Source organism: Ambystoma mexicanum, chromosome 7q, assembly GCF_040938575.1.
Source record: "Ambystoma mexicanum isolate Mex_15411 chromosome 7q, UKY_AmexF1_1, whole genome shotgun sequence".
In the NCBI taxonomy this organism is placed as follows: Eukaryota; Metazoa; Chordata; class Amphibia; order Caudata; family Ambystomatidae; genus Ambystoma; species Ambystoma mexicanum.
In genome coordinates, this window is record NC_090941.1 from 269,657,518 (window position 1) to 269,671,947 (window position 14,430).

Here is a 14,430-nt window from a genome sequence, read left to right on the forward strand (position 1 = left end):
TTAAGATCAAATATTGTCATCTACTTGGCCTTTATTGACTTTTCTAGTGCATTTGACACTGTTGACTACGACTTGCTATGGTCAAAATTGCGCCGGTGGGGTTGTCCAGAAGATCTAGTAGCGGCAATACAGGAGCTCCACACGGACACCTCAATCAAAATTCGACTTGACCAAAGAGGGTCTTTGTCAACCACAATCAAGACGCACAAGGGAGTCAAGCAAGGGTGCCTGCTTGCCTCTGCAATATTTAGTCTGTACATATCAGACTTGGGATACTCATTAGATGCAGTGACCTCTTATCCACCAAAAGTGAACAATGCGCACGTAAGCTGGCTTCTATATGCCGACGATCTGGTGATCATGGATCTAACACCGGTCGGCTTGCAACGTAAATTAGACGCAATTCAAGTCTATGTTGGTGAGAATCACTTGTTGATCAATGCAAAGAAAAGCAAAGTCCTAATATTCAAAAACCTAAAAGGGGCAGCATCAATGAAAGTAAAACATCTTAAATGGTACATGAGTGGGATTCCAATGACGATATCACACAAAGTCAAATATTTGGGAATGGTGTTAAGTTCCTGCATTAATGATGCCCCATGGGTGGCAGACACGAAAAGGAAATTCACCCAGTTAGCAAATCAAGCTCTGCTAATGAAAAAGAAATATGGGAAATTCTCTTTGGAACCGGTGCGGATGTTCTATCAGCAAAAAGTCTCTGCTCTGGGATGCTCCCATGAATTGTGGTCCTCCCTGGAGAACCAATTCTGGTCAAAGGTGTTGGGTCTCCCCAGAGGGACTTTGTCCTCGTGTATCAGATATGAGTTATCCCTGATTTCACTGCATGCAAGGATTGGGTGGAGCTTACTGGCCCTATATCGAAAGACTCGAGCGCGAGAAAACATCTTGCAATTTGAACTTCTTCAAAGCGCAACGTTGCAAGGTCCGAACCTGGTGGCTTTATGGATGCACAGATGCGAAAGCTTACTAGTAGAATTCGACGTCAAGCCCAATTCACTCCATGAAAATCCAGTCGCTGCTAAAACGTAAATTTGGCGCTTGGACTGGGAGAAAACTTGTTCTGAAAGATCGACGGCAAAGCTGATGTCGAATGCTCCTTTGGAAGTCCGCGGCTTCAACACGCCTCAAGGTTACATCAATTTGTTCCCGGAACCAAATGCACAAAGACGTTTTATGTTATTTCGTTTAAATCTGTTTAAAACGAAAGAGCGGCTACAAAAATGGAAATGCAACAAAAGCATAAACCTCAGATGTAGATTTTGTACTGTACCAAAGTACCAGAGACGCTGAAACATCTAGTGTTGTTTTGTAATAGCTTTTGGGACAACAGAACATTGCTTTTGAGACCTTGGGGGGTCAATCACCCTTCATTGTGTGCGGAAGAATGGTGGGATCATATGTTTAACGGTGCGGACCGAAAACTGTTATTTCCGCTGACACAATTTCTAGCAATAATTGAACACCAGCTGAATATGGTTGTTGATGATTTGGAAATGTATAAAGGGCCATTGTCCATCTTGAAAGCTGATGAACTGGGAGAAAGTTATATGGCGATGGCGATCCCGAATGAAGTATTTTGAGGAACGTTGATGTATGTAAGAAATTTTTTAAAGGTTTGTAAAAACCGTATAAAATAAAAAATAAAAAAAATAAAAAAAATTGGATCAAATAGCTCCAATGGAACATTGGGGCAAATAATCTGAGTAGCGTTAGGACAACAGGGAGCACAGTCATTGTTTAACTGGCTAAAGGCAGCGTTGACAGATGTATATGCAACTCCAATGGAAATGCAAGAGACTTAAGGCCCGATTCATGGAATTGTTTGCATGTTTCAAAGTGACTTTGCACTGCTGAAAAGTGACTTTGCACTGCCGAGCAAACCCTGATTCATACAACTGTGCAAAGTGTATTTTTGCATTGCAAAGTCAGTGCAAAGTTAATTTTGTACTGCAAGTACATTTTGGCCCCACTCAAGTAAACCAGACAGAGGGCCAGAGGACATTGAGGTACCCAAGAAGTCTGAAACTTAACGCACAAAATTGGGAAGAAAGTGAACGTGTAGGATTTGGAACTGCATGAATAAGACAAGGTTACTTTCAATCACCAAGGGGGAAATGTTGTAGCCACATTAGAGAAACCTTGTTGTGCATAAGAAGAAGAAAATCTTCCCAATCCATGGCCAAAGTGCAGAGTTCCTAAGAGAGAAAATAAATGTCTACCACCCAACAATACCACTCAGATCTAGCAGCGACATCCATTTTGGAACCAAGATCATTCAACAAAAGAACATTGAGAGGATCCTCTTTCTCTCACCTTGCACCAAAAACCTGGAATGACCTACCAAAGAACAAACGTAACACATAGATCACCTTCTATTTAGAATACTACTCACAACCTTGCTCTTCTCCCCATAACTAGAAGGAATGCGAATGGGTGCACATACGCAGCAAAAACAATACTAAGAGAGGGAACTGGTCCTCCCTAAGTCCCTAAACTATCTTCCATAAACAGAGGAAGGGGAAGAACAATTTAAAGCATATCAATATACCAAAATGAAAGATAGATAGGATCACACTAAGGAATTAATATGGAGAGATCAGGAGGGAAGGGTAAGGAAAACAAGTCAACACATCTTTAGTCGACGAAGCAAGCATAGGCAGCTATGGTTCGACAACTGGAAATGTATAGGAAGGGAGCTGTTGAATTTAAAGTATACAGCACCAATACCAGAGTGGGAGACAATGCATGCCTCAACCTGGTGCACAAAGTTCAGAAATACCTCAGATGGTAACCTGCCACCCCATCACACCTAATAACTAGACGGACAGACTAAAATACCAACTCCATACGACAATCAGAGAAGTGGAACAAGAAATACAAAAATTAATAGACAAAAAAACACTTACCCAAAAGCTCATCTTTCTGCATACATCTCTCACGCAAAAACCCACACAACCACTTCTCCGCTCAGCAAACCACACTTCCTTCACCACACTGCAACAACAAACAAATAACTCATAACTTGCACCAAGAGCACACAAGGACCCCCATCAATCTGCTAATCACCCCCAAGCTCAGCTCCCAGTGAAAACCAAACTGAAGCTGCAAACAGGACACCACCATTCTCGCTTTCTAGCTCCCATTTCACCCTACTAACCACCGCCCCTCCTTTTTTTGTTTTCAGATCCGCCATAGTGCCTGGGGACCAATTCCGTTGGTGACAGTGCGGGGTACACATACCTTTAACATTAACATATCAAGACTTCAGAAGCTGACTTGTACCGCCTATGGAGGGGCGCGAGAGCTGTATGATACAATCCTCTTGAACTTGATAAACTGTCCCAAGAACTCTTTGGAACTGTGTGAATCGTTTAAGAATCCTGTTTCCAACGAGCAAGGATTCCAGGACTGATGAGGTTTCTAAAAACCTGCTTGGTTGGGCTAGGCAGCAGTCCCAGGCAGAGGCCTTGTCCTGGTCCCTTTCTTTTTTTGTTTGTTTTTGTAAAGTCTTAGGGCCAGATATTTGGTTAGGATTCTGACTTATTACATTGGACTTTAAAGTGCAACCTCAGCTTTAGTTTATTGAGTAAGGAACTTCCCTCATAGCAAGAGGAATAGCTAAGTATTTTGCTTTTCATTTAAATAAACCCTTGAACATGGCATTGATTCCTCTTACGCCTTCTTCTGGTTCAACACAAATGGCAGAATCTCAGTTTCTTGAAGCCTGTTTGTCTTCAGCCCATTAAATTGACAATCACCTTGTGAAAGAGGTTTGACCACATTTTCATGAGGACTTATCTATGTTTATTAACAAGATGGACTGGGTAGTCCTGGCAGTGTTTTAGGTAATTTCCCAATTTAGTCATCACTATGAACTGACTGTTTTAACTGAACTGGTCATCAAACTATACCTTTTCCAGATTTTCCTTGCACACTTCAAGCAAAATAGAGCCCAGTTGTATGAGGGAATGCTCATAAACATCCTCTGAAAATCTATCCATACCTGTTTTTGAAGCCTGGAAAATCCCTCAACACAGCTTGATCAGACCAAGGGATAGCCCACTGTTCTGCCATATTCGCTAGGCATAATTGAATAGGAAAGAGGTAGCCTTCTCTTTTCCAAAGGTATCTTTTTGATAAAGCAATTTATAATATTGAACCAATTATTCAGCAATAACCAATCAATGTGTTGTTTAAACCTGACCAACCATTCATATTATCCAGATTAATGGCTTTCCAGTTCTGCTTCAATATGTAGGCTAAAACCCTTAACTCTCCTGACTTTTTTCTTCTTGATCCAAGTAACTCTCTTCAGACAGCACAGTACATAATCGGCTTTAGGGGTATGAATCTTGTTGAGTTCAATTTTCGTGACTTCTATCCAATGTGTTCAGGCTCCATCTCTTTTCATCACTACATCAGCCACTTACATTTCCTCCAATGTCTTCTCTTGAGCATTGACTTCTTTCCAGGACCCCCTGTTCATTTGATGCATACATTATACATTTCTGTCATAGAAATGGCAGAGAAATTACTGTGCTACATTTCTACACCGGGTGTGTATTACCTTAAAAGAAATCATATGTGTTTTAGTTGTTTCACAAACAGGTTATTCTATAGATGGTGCATGTATTACCTCTAGAAAGGTGGACCTTTGGATAATTTGTGAGGATTTGTTCGTGCATAGAGTTTGATTTCTAACTAACACTGAGAAACTCAGTGACAAATCAACCTTAGAGACACAATTGTGTGTGTATGAGTAAAACAAGTAGTCTCTTTCATTGGTATTCATAATGCATCCAATGTCCATCACCTCAAGTTCTTTAATTTCTGAAGAACAAATCTATGTCTACTGTTCCATACTCTTGCATCTATGATCCGCTACATGACATTGGGCCTCATCAAGAGTGGGCGGTATACCGGCAGTAAATCCACTGTGATACTGCCAAATGCAATTAGCTTTACCACAACTTGGACCAGTGCTATTAGCGGTGGATCACAAGTTGCAGAACCGTGGTAAATCTGCATTTTCGTTAGTCCATGGGACTCAATGGGGCATTTTCAGTGCTATTACTGCAGTGGTAATTGCGCCGAAAATGAGCTAAAAGTTGGCACATTCACCTCCAGCTAAGAGCTGGAGGTGAATGCTCTGAGTTTCCCCCAAACTTGGGATTGGGAGGAGGGGTAATGTGCCGCATCTTTATCGCTCTGCCCAACTTCCGAGGAGTCTCTAATCTTATTGAATTGAGCCATCTTTATTTAATCCACAATCTTCCATCCAGGTGCATTACTCAGGCAGGTTCTTTATGGCAATGACGCGTCTTTTTTTTGTTGAGGACACATTTGCGATTGTCGGAACCTCACACAATAAGGGTTTGTAGTCCTTACATTGCTTAAGGATCCGTGCTTGTATTCTCTTACAGAAGAGTATATTAAGATCTTTGCTTTTAGAACTGTAGCAGCTCTGACTTTCACCACCTACTCAGTCTCTTTGGAGTTGTATTGCTTCTTCCTCCACCAGATGTGCTTCTTGAATTATTGTAATGTCTGATTTATCAGGTGGTCAAGTTTTTTTCTTATTTTCATTGAGTTGTTAAAGTCATTGGTATACCAGGAAGCTGTATTTAAAGTCATCTCAGGCATAACTGGTGCTTTATTTTGTGCGAGTATATAAGGAAGACTAGTTGGGATAGGGTCATGGCCTGTGCATCAATGTCTGATGGCTTTGGTAGCAAATGCATGAATTCCCTTTTGCTCCTCAACCGTATATGTCATTAGATATGTACTTTGCATCAGTATACTCTCTTTAGCTAACTGATTTTCTTATGCCTCATAGTTTAATCAGTGTAATATTAAACATCTGTTAAAGATAGCAAAGATAAATGTAGGGTTCTAAACTATAATATATGCCAATTAAAAATGTAAGCTAATAAAGGGTTCCCCAGTGTTCCCCAACTAACCATGAACACTATAATTAAAGAGTGAGCCCCCAAGGCGTTTAGTTGAACTCAGGTCTGGGCTGGTAAAATAGCACACCTGAGTGCATATTTATATAAGATTTCAGTTGATGTATTTTTTTATCCCAGTCTTAATATATCAGCATTTGGTTCCCCAGTCTCCTGATCAGTTCTTGCGACTTGCCATTGGGATTTGTACCGCTTTTAAGGGCTGTGTTTTTTTGCATATCTCCCTGTTTAGACCCTGAGCCTTACTGGGCCTGAGATCAAACGCAAGTCACTCATTCACACAGAAGCTTTTGGTAAAGAAAGGGGTCATTTCCATCATCAAGAGGAAGTAGATGAATAGAGGCAGATTAATCGACTCAGGATAGGGGTGCAGTCAAAGTGTGGAAGCACCTTGGTTTCCAATGACCACTAGGTGGATTGCCTTACTTGGGTCATGTTGTCCAGATGTCGGAGCAGGAGGCAGTTAGCATCTCCCCTTTACGGTTTCTATATTAAGTTGCAAGTACTAAATTATACCTTATCTATTCCCCTGGCCACTTTCAGGTCAGCGGCGCTACAGGAGCACAATACTGGGATACATCAAAACTCATCACATACACAAAGTGTGGGGTGGATGCTTGCGCTCCTCACAACTGTAACGGCAAGTTGTGACACTTGCAAGCAATCAGTATGTATGGTTCTAATATTGAATGGTCTAATAAAAAATGCAGTTAAAAGGCAGAGCATGGTGTGGCTCTTGAGTTTATTCCCCTCCATGAAATCTAAATATTTGACATATTTCAGCAGAATTATTTAAATTAAGATGCTGAGATTAAGCTAGACGATTAACATGACATATATAGAAGAATATGGTCAAGCAAATATATCTAGATGCTCACTGCTGCAATAAACCTTTTAGTTAGTATCATGGATAGGTGTATCCCTATTGTATTCCATGAGTAGTAACACTACCTCACCCCCCGGCTGCAATATGTACCCTCTAGGAAAAAAAGATCTTTAGGGAGCGGTTGAAGGAGAGTTTTGAATTCCATGTCCCTAGCAATATGAAATCAGTCATTACATGTGTTCCTCTTTTCTGCCTCTCCTTTTGACTAGTCTAGATAGAAGGCTAAATTGTTAATCAGCAACTGGACAGTGTAAGATCTTTTTGTTGATGGAACATCTTAGAAAGTGACTTTTAATTGTCTTGGTAGTGGCTGATGGTCTTTACCCTTCAAACTCGAAATGCTCTCTCGAGTATTGGCCTCTTTTCTAAGGGACTTCTAGGTTTTTCAAGCTTCACGGTTTCAATACATGTACACATCAACGTAATAGCTGTGCTATCCCCCTCACATCCTCAGCAGATGTGATTACTGCTCTAGTCTATTCCCGGGGAATGCTCTCTACTCATTCACTCCTGTCAACAAAGCTGTAACTTTACCAGACACAGCCTTGCAATCTTCCTATATCATCTCTCACCTCAACACATTGACACAAAGCTGGCTGGCTTTTGATGCAAAATCACTTGTATCTTCAAAACAATAAATGGCCTTCATCGCTCTCCACCTAGCAGACTGCTTCTCTCTACTCACATCATGTGTCCGATTTTCCTCAACTTTCCATAACCCATATGTCCCCCATTCCCACTGTGCCATATCCAACTTCTGCTCCTTCTAATCCTGGCTGCCCCATAGTTGAAGTGCTATGTCCAGGCATCAACACAATCCAATTAATTGATTTTTTTTTTAATAAAACATTTTATTGTTTTTTGGAAACATAAAAACATGCAGCCTCACACAGCGAGGTAATGCTTATTTCCCTTTCCGCGCCCAACAACAACTTCACACCATGGGTCCAATGCGATGGAGTCTCGAAACACATCTTGTTGCGTTTTTGCGCTAGTATCTCGTAATTCTAGTTTCCTGTGCTTGTCCTTGGGTGCTGGCTCGGTCTACTGATGTTGATTACCTCTCAGTGTGCGTCTTCCCACTTTTGGCATATTTTCTGGGCTTTCTCAGGACATCCCGTAGCTGTGTAAACTCTTTTTTCCATTGCAATGCAAATGTTCACGTCCATGGTCCATTGCGCGTAGCTCGGTGTCGTCTCAGAACCCCAGAGTTGTGCTATGTTTCTCTTGATTAGTGCAGTGGTGGTAGATAAAAACTGTTTTTCGTAACCTGATAGCTCGACTTCCTCTTCTATCCCCAACAATAGATGTTTCGCGCTTCTGTGAATCATCTTGCCCATCACCCTTGAGAGTTCATTGCAGCACTGCTGCCAGTATTGTTGAATTACGGTACATTCCCATAGTATGTGATAATAAGAGCCCTCTTCCCTTTTGCATCTCAGACAGGATGAGTCAGTGGTTTTGCCCCAGTTAAATAATGCCACCCTCGGGTAATAAATTCTGTGCAATATCTTCAGTTGGATTAGTCTGAGCCTAGAAGAGATAGCTGATTTTCTGGGGAACATCAAAGCAGTTACCCATTCCTCTGGGAGTATGGCACCCACGTCCCTTTCCCATTTGGTTTTCAGACATAACAGTTCCCCAGTAGCAAAGGAGGTTATGGCATTGTACACGGTGGACATAACTTTGTGCTTAATCATTTCTGGGAATAGGTTGCGTTTTAGGGGGGTATAGTCAGGCATGTCAACCATTTCAGGGAGATGGGCCTGTAGCGCATGTTTAAGTTGGGTGTAGTGATACTGCTCATTTGGTGGGAGTGCGAAGGCAGTGGCTAAGTCTGTGAATGATATTATTTCATTTTCTTTCACTACGTCCCCAATTTTGGTAATACCTAATTGGGCCCAAGAGTGCCATTTCGGTAGTTTATTCACTTCCGGGAGGTGTTTATTTTTCCACAGTGGTTGTACTGGAGTTAGCTTTTTGTCCGAGCCTAAGTATTTGTGTGTATCTGTCCATATGCGAGTTATGTGTGTCATCATGGACGGGATAGCAGACCGGTCTTTTTTGCAGTAGAGGTGTTTCATAATGGGTCTTTCTTGTTGGTCGGGGTCTTGCGTTCTGTTGTGCCGTAGTGTGGTGTCCCCATGGAGTCTATCGTTCACTATTGCCATCTGGCTGGCCCAGTAGTAGGTTTACAGGTGGGGAGTCCAATTCCGCCTTCCCATATGGATCTTTGTAGTGTGGTGAGTGCCAAACCAGGGTGACCCCCATTCCATAACAATTTCCTTAGTGTCTGGTCTATTTTGTGGAATTCACTGGGCGCTATAGGTAGTGGTGCATTTTGTAATATGTAGAGAAAGCGGGGGAGCGCCAGCATCTTAAAAAGTGCAGCTCTACCTAGTAGTGTTAGTGGCAAGGACATCCAGTGACGGACGTCTTCCTTGAATCTCGCCTTTATTGGGTGTAGGTTCTTGGGCACATAGTCTGTTAGGTTATTCATAATCTGTATGCCTAGATATTTGAATTGTTCCTTCTCCACATGGTAGGGGCACTCATCTGGCACTGCGTTATCTGTTTGCTTCAATGGGAATAGTATGGACTTAGTCCAATTGACACGGAGACCGCTAAACGCGCCGTATCTAATTAGTAATCGCGTCACTGTTGGGCAGCATTCACGTGGGTCCTTCAGGTAAATTAGCAGGTCATCGCGTATAAGGATACCTTGTCCTCCCAGTCATTCGACCACCTGAAGCCACTCCATGATTGTGTGGATCTTAATAGAATTGCTAAGGGTTCAATTGCTATAGCAAAGATCAAGGCTGATAGAGGGCAGCCTTGTCTCATGCCTTTGCCTAATTGGAAAGGGTTTGAAACATGTCCATTCACCTTTGTTACCGCTTCTGGGAGGTTATATAGCAGTTTGACCCAGCTCATAAAGTACGGTCCTATGCCCATGAACTGCATAATTACCCAGATTGCTTCCCAGTAAACAGAGTCGAAGGCTTTTTCGAAATCTATGGCGAGTAGGGCCAGGAGATCCTGTATCTCGGGTAGTTTTTCTAAAGCTGTATGCAGTCTGTATATGTTCTGCCTAGTGGACATCTTTGACATGAATCCACACTGGTCCAGATGTACCAGTGTGTGTATGACTTGTTGCAGCTGGTTGGCTAATACCTTCGCCAGTATTTTCGCCTCGCAGTTTATAAGAGAGATAGGTCTATAGGAACTGCACTTATCGGGTTGTTTATCTGCCTCGGGCAAAACTATTATCGTGGCTTTCCTTAAGTCTGGGGGGAGACAGCCCTGTGAGTGTGAGTTTTGTAATGGGCGTAGCAGGTGTGGGGAGATTACATTTGTGCCTATTTTCTTCCATATTTCGATGGGGAAGCTGTTCGGGCCTGGGGTCTTGCCCGATTGGAGTTCCGACATGGCTTGGGTTAGCTCCTCCTCAGTGATTTATTGTTCTAATAAGTTAGACTGTTGTGCATTTAGGGTGGGGAGGATAATTTCCTCCAGGATGTCTGTCGAGGGTGGTGAGGATGGTGCTTTGTATAGCTCAGCATAGTATTTTGCAAAGCCTTCCGCAATATCTTGGTCTGTTACTAGTGGTTCTGGTTCTTCTGTTGTCAATTACCTAATTTGAGTGAGGCCCAGGTCCCTATGTTCTAGCCATGCCAGAATTTTCCCGGCTTTGTCCCCTTTTCTTATGTCTTTGCCCTCATCACTGTATGTGCCTGTTTCGCATTATCTAAAGCTATGTGTTGCAGTTGTGCGTGTGCTAATTGTAGTGCGTGGTGGGTTTCCGGTTGGTCCTGGGTTAGGTGATCAGCCTCTGCTTTTTGTACTTTTGCTTCGGCTTCATATATTGCTTTAAGGTGTTTTTTCTTGTGGGCTGTGGTCCAGGCTATGATTTCACCTCTGAGCACTGTCTTGAACGCTTCCCATAGCGTCACCAGGCTATCTGCAGAGTCAGTATTTATCTCAAAGTATGCTTCATTAGTCTTTTGGATGTGTTCTGCTAGTTCTGGGAAACCTAGGTAGTAGCCATTCAGTCGCCAGCTGGGTGGGGGGTACATCTGTCGGTTTCAATCGTTATTGTGAGTGGGGAGTGATCTGATATACCTCTGGGGAGTAGTTGTGCCTCACATGCTTCATGTATGTTATTTAGTGGTATGAAAAAATAGTCTACCCTAGACAGTGAGGCGTGTGCTCCGGAGTGGTATGAGTATTCCCTTGTGTTGGGGTGTAACGTCCTCCACACATCTTGTAGCCCCAGTGCATTAGTGAATTAGCGAGTTTGGTGCGTATGTCTGGGTTCCTAGATCTTACATGTGTTCTATCAAGGTCTACATTCATTACTTCGTTGAAGTCTCCTCTAATTAGTGTGAGGTCTGCAGGGTTGTTCGCAATTAGAGGAGTGATGCCATTGGTCAGGGGGGTTAGTAAGTTAGGTGGTGCATATACAGCTATCATAGTTACAATGCATTCCCAGAGGGTCCCTGTCGTGTGTACAAATCTCCCTCCTGTGTCGTGTGCTATGGACACAGGCGCAAGGGGGAGTCTTTTGTGCACCAGGATTAGTACCCCTCGTGATCCCATGGTGAATCCTGCATGCAATGCTAGCTTGTAGTCAGTGCATCTGAATAGTGTACGATTTGTACCAGCCAGATGTGTCTCCGTAAGGAATGCCACGTCTGGGGAGTGCCGGTTCAATTATTGCATTACCAGTCGCCTTTTGATACTGCTGCAGAGCCTGTTTATATTCCACGTCATCACTTGGATTGTTCTATTTTTATTCACATTGGTAACTCCTGCCATCTGAGTTGTGTAGAGGTGATGTAAGTGTGAGTCGGACATCTGAGGGTGTTGTGTAGTTTCGCGCCATAGTTAAGGGCTTGCCGTGACTATGTGAAAAGTGGTTTCCCATTGAGACATGCTTGTACATTCATGTTGTGTGATTTACTAGCAATAAGAGTATTACAGTGTGTGTGTTAGAGACAGTGTGATTCTTAACGTTATAACTTGTATCCCCCAACCCCATACTCCACCCAACTTGAAGCATCTGTCACCCCATATAACAAATTAAACAGTCTGCCAAAGTTAGACAGTTAACTAATTAATTAGTAACTATTACCCAACTTCCCTCCCTCTGCTTGTTCTCGATCTTCGCTTTCCGGTCTTTGCTGGAAAGTCTTCTGGAGGGTGGGGGTTTCCTTTGGGAGGAGCCTTCCTTAGAGCTCCTTTCCCAGAGCCATATGTTCGGGGTTTACATGTTAGGTTGCTTAATGTGGTAACCCACCAGGGTTCAGAGCCGGTTGGCCTTGCACCATTCCATGTTTCAGGTATCCAATGACTCGAGGGGGCCGTGGGCATTCGTCAGTGCTCCATCTGATCAGCCACCGGGTCCATGGCGTCCACGCCAGGGGCAATTTGGTTTCTCCCGGGGGGGGCCTCTCTGGCCCGGGTCGGGGCCTCCTTTCGCGTCTTTGTGGTCTTGCAGACCAGTCGCCTTCGATATTTGTTTCCGCCCACCTCCACGCTTCTTGTGGATCCATGAAGTGGATCGTAGAGCCTTTGTAATAGATTTTGAGTTGGGCTGGGAACAGTAGCCCATATTTTACTTTCATGAGGGCCAGTTGTCTCTTGAGTGGCTCAAATGACTGCTTTGCTCGATGTACCTCCCTGGTGTAGTCGGGATAGAATGCAATCCGGGATCCATTTTGGGTGATCGTTCCTTTTGTGCGGAACATTTGGAGGAGTGCATCTCTGTCCCGATAGTTAAGCAATTTAGCAATCACCGTTCGTGGAGGTGTGCCCGGGGGTGATTTGCCCGATGGCATTCTGTGTGCCCTTTCCACTGAAAAAAAGTTTGACAAGGAGTGGGGCGCAAAGATGTCCACTAGCCACTGTTCCAGAAACAATTCCATACTTTGCCCTTCCTCTCCCTCTGGCAGTCCGAGAATGCATACATTGTTGCGGCGTGATCTGCCCTCACCTTCATCCACCCGGTTTTCTAGTGTTTTGAGGCAATTTAGAGCATGTGATAGTTGCTGGTTGATGCCTCTGATGTTGTCCTCTGTTCCAGAGATGCGCTGTTCCGCCTCCCCTCTACGGGCGGTGAGCTTCTGGAGATCATGTCGTAGGAAGGAAACGTCTGCAGCAATGCTGTCCATCTTGATCTCCATGGAGGAGCGTGAGCTGGCTATCGCGGCCATTACATCTCGCAGTGACAGGTTTTCTTCGTCCCCTGGAGGGTTTGAGTGCGGCGTGTGACTTGCCGATGCCGAGGTGTTGCCGATTGCGAATTGGTCCATGCTGTTCTGCGTAGCTGTCTTCCGTTGTTGCTTGTCCTTGCCCATCGTGTTGTTGACTTGGGTGCCTGGATTCTTACTGATTGTTGTCTAGCAGGCCGGGTTAGGGTCACACCAGTCTGCGTGGCCGTGCTACACCACCCTCAGCAGCGGCGGGTCTCTAGGTTCGGCTCATGCCCATGTAAGCAGCGCCAGTGTGCGCAGGATTTCCTCCCTCCCACCAGCGTTGTTCATTGGGTGCCTCGCAGAGGCGCAGGCCTTGCTGTCTTTCGGTCGTGTTGCTTCGTGTAGGGGCCCTGCGGAGCACTATTGTGGATGAGATTTGGTTGTTGTTTGGTAACGTGCCTGTGCTGCGGTTCTGATTTCTGGAAGCCGATGATTTGAGGGCTGGTCTCGCACCACCGTGACACAGGCCTGTCTATGTACAGTTGCTGTGGGTGAGGGGTTGGCCTTGGCAGGAGGCGAGTATTTGGTGGAATATGTGGCCCAGGGTAATGGCAGATCAAGGCTGTCAGGGGTTTGGGTCCAGTTCCTCCCCTTCTCTGAGACAGGTCCGTCTAGGTATATAGGGCTTCACCCATCCAGTGTTTATAAGTCAGGTTGCTGAGGTGGATGTGGGGGGGGCTTAATTGTTTTGCGCCCTCGAGCTGTGGATGCAGCCTCGCTCTCCTTCACCACCCGGGTACGGCGGGTTAGACTCCGCCTCAGGCAGCCTTCTTCCTCCACTCAGGTTATTTCACTGCATCGGGCCGCTGCACAAGGCGACCAGGTAATTTGTCTGTGGCTGCAGGGGGGGCCACGGGCAGGCCTCCGCAAGTCACCGTAGGAGCCGCCTCATCCGCTGCTCGCTCGACCAGCGACGAGCTGGTGTGTGCTGTGTGTCTCCGGGTGTCGCGCTGGTGGAGTTGAGGTGCCCCTGAGGCCCGAGCCGCCTCGCACTATGCGCCGCCCCGCAGGGCGCGTATCATGTGGTGGGTCACCTCTGCGGTGGGTTCCACAGAAGTTGGTGTGTACCAGTCTCCGGGTCTCTATATGGCCCAACAGGAGTTCATTGGAGGCCGCCCATGGTCCCGGGCCGGCTCAGCTCCTCCTGTGTCGAGTCGATTTCAGGCTGCATCCGCCATTTTGGAATTGCGCCTACGGGTCCACGGTCCTCTGCGTCTCATCAGATTTCTCTGCACTCCGACCAGGTGTCTGCTTCAAATTTGGTCGGCCGCTGCTTGGCACCCCTTGGGCTCAGACGTTG